Source organism: Magallana gigas, chromosome 10, assembly GCF_963853765.1.
Source record: "Magallana gigas chromosome 10, xbMagGiga1.1, whole genome shotgun sequence".
Taxonomy (NCBI): domain Eukaryota; kingdom Metazoa; phylum Mollusca; class Bivalvia; order Ostreida; family Ostreidae; genus Magallana; species Magallana gigas.
This window is the reverse complement of record NC_088862.1, coordinates 9,400,989-9,407,806: the sequence shown is the minus strand read 5'-3', so window position 1 is coordinate 9,407,806 and position 6,818 is coordinate 9,400,989. Positions and strand designations below refer to the sequence as shown.

At 30.0% G+C, this 6,818-nt stretch overlaps 1 long non-coding RNA gene across 3 annotated transcripts; it reads right to left on the bottom strand.

The window, feature by feature from the left end:
- Positions 1-317: 317 nt before the first annotated feature.
- Positions 318-5,053, bottom strand: LOC117684858 (uncharacterized). 3 transcript variants are annotated; one of them, XR_010710282.1, is made up of 5 exons: positions 4,893-5,053; positions 4,544-4,626; positions 2,644-2,801; positions 1,230-1,315; positions 318-674 (listed from the first exon to the last, which is right to left on the bottom strand). It is a non-coding gene; the product is annotated as an uncharacterized lncRNA (long non-coding RNA). The 3 variants fall into 3 exon arrangements; XR_010710284.1 differs by having other exon boundaries at positions 2,644-2,737; XR_010710283.1 differs by lacking the exon at positions 2,644-2,801 and having other exon boundaries at positions 4,893-5,052.
- Positions 5,054-6,818: the final 1,765 nt, after the last annotated feature.

The window sequence follows — 6,818 nt, the reverse complement described above, 5'->3', positions numbered from 1 at the left end:
TTATTTCTACATAATATTGCAAGGCATATACAAAAACAAGATCATGCATTAGCTAAGCTTATTTCATGCTAGGATCTAGAGGGAGGTCAGGGGGGTCTGAACCCCCCCCCCCCCTTGCAAAATTAAAATTTCTTTAAATTACATTATAAAATTACCAAAAATATGCCTCGGACCCTCCCCTCCCCGACAAACTCAAATAACCGTTCGACCCCCCTGGAATTCTTTTTGGATCCGCGCATGTATTTTTTGACGTAGTGATGTTGATACATTAAATAAAAATGAATATCAATGATTATGAAAGTAATTAAGACATTACATTAGACTCTGACCTTTTATTGAGTATTACTAAAACATTTAAATATTAATATGAACAAGGCAATATGATCGTTTAGGAACATTAAAACAGCAAAATATGTACATTGTATAACCCAACTTTCAATGCTACTGAATTTACACGTACATGTTCACGTAAAAAGTGTATTAATTCTCTCATATCTTCATTTTTGGGAGAATACATGAAAACCACACGATCAATAAAAAATGTACCAGAGTTTCATTATCATTTCTAAACCAGTATTGATTAAAGCAATATTCATGGCGTAGATTTTTTTCCGTTGACACTATTGGTCCTCAATCGTCTATCTAGGAAGTTAACCTATGTCTGAACACTGGTGCTGCAACACAAAAATACTTGTCAAAATATAAATTCTGAGAATGTGTTTCATCTCTGTAAAGCAAGACTTTTAAATGTACTTTTTTAAGATTTTATGCAATACTAAAAGGTATCACTACTCACTCTTTCTCTCTCTCTGTCTCTCTGTCTCTCCGTTCCCCCCTCTCTCTGTCTCTCTCTCTCTCATAACTATCAATGAAAAACACATGTAGAGGCATTAAGTTTAAAATTCACTTTACACTTTAAATTCACACACTATCTCCCTCTCTATCTATTTTAACTTTTCCCTATCTCTCAATTTTTTTTAATGCCTTATTTAAGTTTCATGCTGTTATCCCTTTTTTACACACATCTAGTGACATTCAGGAAAAGTGTATCAATGATGAATAAACTTCATATTGATGAAAACTAAAAGCAGTTTTCTCTGTATTCTCTTTCTCTTTTTTTTTATTTCTCCTCTCTCTCTCTTCATCTCTCTTTATTTATTTCTCTCTCTCTCTCTCTCTCTCTCATGCTTATTTCTTTTTAAGAAATAACATTTAATTTATACATTTACCTTAATATGTATAATCTTAGACAATGGCTTTTCCATGTGAGACAAACACTTTTCTCAGGAAACCTCATTTAGCTTGGACATTTTTCCTGAAAGCATAAGACAACAATAAACATAAAAAAATATTTTGTTTACTTTGTTTTACTCTTATAAAAAAAGGTTATGTTTTGTTATACAAGGAAGTTTTTAGAAATGTATAATTGACCTTTATAAAAGTGTTCAAATATTGCTGCTGTTGTTATGTTCTACATGATATCTCTCTCTCTCTCTCTCTCTCTCTCTCTCTCTCTCTCTCATTTGAACACATTTCTTTTAAAAGTCCTTTAACTCCTTTTCTACCTTCTGCAAAATGTCTTTGTCTCTAACTTTGTTTCAATTTCTCTCTCTCTCTCTCTCTCTCTCTCTCTCTCTCTCTCTCTCTCTCTAATTGCCATCACATTTAGTTATTTACACACATGTAGTGACATTCAGGTAAAGTATCTCAATAGAACAAAAATCCCTTGATTTAAACAAAATGTTTTAATAAGTCCTCTAACTTCCTCTCTCTCTCTTCCGCTTTAATTTCTTTATCTTTAACTTATTTTCTATCAACTTCTTTCTCTCTTTTAAATGAACATTACTTTTCATTATTTACACACACATAGTGAAATTCAGGTAAAGTATCTCAATAAATAAAAAAGAAATTACCTCCTTTGAAGAAAAAGCTGTAAAAAGGCCTCTCACTTCCTCTCTCCCTTTCAATCTAATTATTTAATCTCTTAATTTTATCAATTGCTCTGACTTTTTCAAACAGACATCACATTTCGTTATTTACACTCATGTAGTGACATTCAGGTCAAATATCTAAATTGAAAAACATGTTTTACTTAAACAAAATGTTAATAATTCCTCTCTCTTCCTCTCTCCCTTTTGATATAATTCCTTCAAATCTAACTTAGTCTCTCTCTCTCTCTCTCTCTCTCTCTCTCTCTCTCAAATTGACATCACATTTAGTTTTTTACACGCGTGTAGTGACATTCAGGTAAAGTATCTAAATAGAAAAAATACTTCATTTATACAAAACAGTTGTATTAAGTCTCACTTACTATCTTTCCTCCACTCTGATTTCTTTATCTTATATTTCCTCTCTCTCTCTCTCTCTCTCTCTCTCTCTCTTTCTCTCATATTAACATCACATTTAGTAATTTACACTCATGTAGTGATATTCAGGCAAAAAAATTCAAAAGAAAAAATTGCTTCATTTGAACAAAAAGTTTTAATACTTCCTCTATCTTTCTCTTTTTCTACCGAACTGATTTCTTTCTTTCTTATTTTCTATTAAATTCTCTCTCTATTTTCCAATTGACATTACATTTAGTTATAAACACACATGTACTGACATTCAGTAAAAGTATCTCAATTAACAACAAAAAATTACCTCCTTTGAAGAAAAAGTTGTAATAAGTCCTCTCACTTCCTCTCTCCCTTTCGATCTAATTCCTTTATCTCTAAATTTATATCTATTTCTCTGACTTTTTTCAAAAAGACATCACATTTAGTTATTTACACACATGTAGTGACATTCAGGTCAAATATCTAAATTGAAAAACATGCTTTATTTAAACAAAATGTTATTATTCCTCTCCCTTCCTCTTTCCCTTTTGATCTAATTCCTTTAAATCTAACTTAGTGTCTATCAACCTCTCTCTCTCTCTTTCAAATTGACATCACATTTAGTAATTTACACTCATGTAGTGACATTCAGGCTAAAAATGTCAAATGAAAAAAATTGCTTCATTTGAATAAAAAGTTTTATTACATCCTCTATCTCTCCCTCTCTCTCTACCAAACTGATTTCTTTCTCTCTTATTTTCTCTCTCTCTCTCTCTCTCTCTCTCTCTCTCTCTCTCTCTCTCTCTCTCTCTCTCTCTCAAATTGCCATTCCATTTAGTTATTAACACACATGTAGTGACATTCAGGTAAAGTATCTCCATAGAAAAAAAGTGCTTCACTTAAACAAAAAGTTGTAATAAGTCCTCTCACTTTCTCTCTCCCTTTCAATCTAATTATTTTATCTCTTAATTTCTATCAATTTCTCTGACTTTTTTAAATACACTTCACATTTACTTATTTACACACATGTAGTGACATTTAGGTAAAATATCTAAATTGAAAAAAAAATGCTTTATTTTAACAAAATGTTAATAATTCTTCTCCCTTCCTCTCTCCCTTCCGATCTAATTCCTTTAAATCAAGCTTAGTTTCTATCAACTTTTCTCTCTCTCTCTCTCTCTCTCTCTCTCTCTCTCTCTCTCAAATTGACATCACATTAAGTTATTTACATGCATGTAGTGACATTCAGGTAAAGTATCTAAATAGAAAAATTACTTTATTTATACAAAAAGTTGAAATTTGCCATCTCACTTCCTATCTTAATCCCTGTACTCTAATTTCTTCAACTTTTATTTCCTATCAACTTCTCTCTCTCTCTCTCTCTCTCTCTCTCTCTCTCTCTCTCTCTCTCTCTCTCTCTCTCTCTCTCTCTGTGTCTAAAATTAACACCACATTTAGTTATTTACACTCATGTGGTGACATTCAGGCAAACATTTTTAAAGAAAAATTTGCTTCATTTGAACAAAAAAACATGTCCTCTATCTTCTTCTCTCCCTTCCAATCCGATTTCTTTTTTCATATTTTCTATTAAGTTATCTGTCTCTCTTTTTCAAATTGACATAACATTTAGTTATTTACACACTTGTAGTGACATTCAGGTAAAGTATCTCCATAGAAAAAAATTGCTTCACTTAAAACAAAAAGTTTTAATAAGTCCTCTCACTTCCTCTCTCCCTTCCAATCTAATTCCTTTGTTTCTTATTTTCTATCAAGTTTTCTGACTTTTTTTCAAATAGACATTACATTTAGTTATTTACACATATGTAGTGACATTCATGTATTATATCCAAATAGCAAAAATGCTTCATTTTTTTCCCCAATAATTCCTCTCTCTCTCTAGACTTCCTCTCTCCCTTCCAATCTAATTCCTTTAAATCAAACTTAGTGTCTATCGACTTCTCTCTCTCTCTCTTTCAAATTGACATCACATTTAGTTATTTACACGCATGTAGTGACATTCAGGTAAAATATCTAAATAGAAAAATTACTTCATTTATACAAATTATGGTATTAAGTCATCTCACTATTTCTCCCCTTCAATCTAATTCTCTCTCTCACTCTCTTGCTCTCTCTCACACCCACACACACACATAGCATTTCTCTTTTTCTGTTATTATTTGTAATAGTTAGTTGTTTACAATAAGTAACAAAAATTATACTGATACCTTCAAAAGCATCATTTTAAACATCTGCATCAAAAAACATATCAGTCATTGTCTGCAGATGCTTTCCATTTTGGGCCATTTCTCTTAAAAGAAAATGTAGAAAAATTTCAGATATGCATAGTATCATTCACAATTAATTGTTCATTCTTAATTTCTTAATAATCATATATATTGTATACAGTAATATATAATTATATAAAGAATTTAATTCAGCTCACTCAGATCAAATGTAAAAGTATTACTCATAGACACTAAAGTACAAATAAAGCTTCTTTCTCTTCTATATCCCTCTTTCTTTTTTTCCCTTAAGCATGTGTTTGTTTACAGTAAGAAAAAAATTGTTCATTACCTGGAAAAGCACAATATCCAACATCTACATCATAAGGCACATCAGTCACTATTTGCAAACAAAATGTTTGGTTTTGAGTCTCTAAAAGAAAATGTAAAAAAGAAGAATAATATTGGTTACATGTTGAGTTCATTAATGCAACGAAATAATCACCGTGAGTATATAAAATAATCCTTTTGTAAAGTATTGGACCCCCATGAGGAAACCAATATCTTTTGCTTTTAACTTGAAAAAACAGTATACATTATGTACATGTAATTGATTATTAAAAAAAAAAACCTATATCACCATTATAGTTTAAATGAAAATCCTTTCCTATTGAACTAAATAGACCTCCATGAGGACACCCATGCTTTTCATTTCAACGTTAAAACTTCAGTTTACTTATTCACTCCAAAAACCTCATAAATATTCTTGGATCTTTACTTCTACCCTGATTTGTCTTAAATTACATTAACACTAAGAAATATTCACCATTAGTTTAAGTAAAAATCCTTTCCTGTTGAACATAGAACCCCATGAGTAAATTTATACTTTTAATTTTAACGCTACAAATTCAGTATACTTGATCACTAAGGAAACTCCCTAAATTTATTTAAATCAATATTTGTACCATTATTTATCCTAAATTACACAAATACTATGTAATAATTACCATTAGTTTAAGTAAAAATCCTTTCCTATTGAACTTACACACCCATGAGGAAAATCATTCTTTTCATTTTAACATTATAAAATCAGTAAACTAAATCACTTAGGAAACCCCTTAAATCATTTTCAATCAATATTTGTACCCTAATTAATCCTAAATTACACTAATACTAAGAAAAAATAACCATTAGTGTAAGTAAAAATCCTTTCCTGTTGAACTTAGACCCCCATGAAGAAACCCATACTTTTCATTTTAACGTTCTAAACTCAGTATACTTAATCACAAAGGAAACCCCTTAAATCTTTTTCAATCAATATTTTTACCCAAATTTATCTTTAATTACACTAATACTAAAAAATTATCACCACTAGTTTAGGTAAAATCCTTTCCTGTTAAATTTAGACTCCCATGAGGAAACCCATAATTTTCATTCAATGTTCTAAAATCAGTATATACTTATTCACTTCGGAAACCCCCTAAATATTTTTCAGTCAATATTTATTCCCTAATTTATACTTTATGACTTTTTTTATTACATAAACACTAAGAAAAAATAACCATTGGTTTAAGTCAAAATCCATTCCTGTTGAACTTGGACTCCCATGAGGAAACTCATAGTTTTCATTTTAATGTTATAAAATCAGTATACTTAATCACTAAGAAAACCCTTAATTCTTTTTCAATCAATATTTGTACCCTAATTTATCCTAAACTACATTTACACTTAGAAATAATCACCATTAGTTTAAGTAAAAGTTCTTTCCTATTGAACTTAGACCCCCATGAGGAAAACCATACTTTTTATTTCAACGTTCTAAAATCAGTATGTTTTTACTTAGGAAACCCCTTAAATTTTTTTTCAGTCAATTTTTGTACCCTAATTTATTCTAAATTACACTAATGCTAAGAAATATTCATCATTTGTTTAAGTAAAAATTCTTAACTATTGAACTTGGACTCCCTTGAGGAAACCCATAATTTTCATTTTAACGTTCTAAAATCAGTATACAGCTTATTCACTTAGAAAACCCCTAAAATCTTTCTCAATCAATATTTGTACCCTAATTTATCCTAAACTACATTAACACTAAGAAATAATCACCATTAGTTTAAGTAAAAGTTCTTTCCTATTAAACTTAGACCCCATTGAGGAAAACTATATACTTTTTAATTTAACGTTCTAAAATCAGTATGTTTTCACTTAGGAAACCCCTTAAATTTTTTTTCAGTCAATATTTGTACTCTAATTTATCCTAAATTACACTAATGGTAAG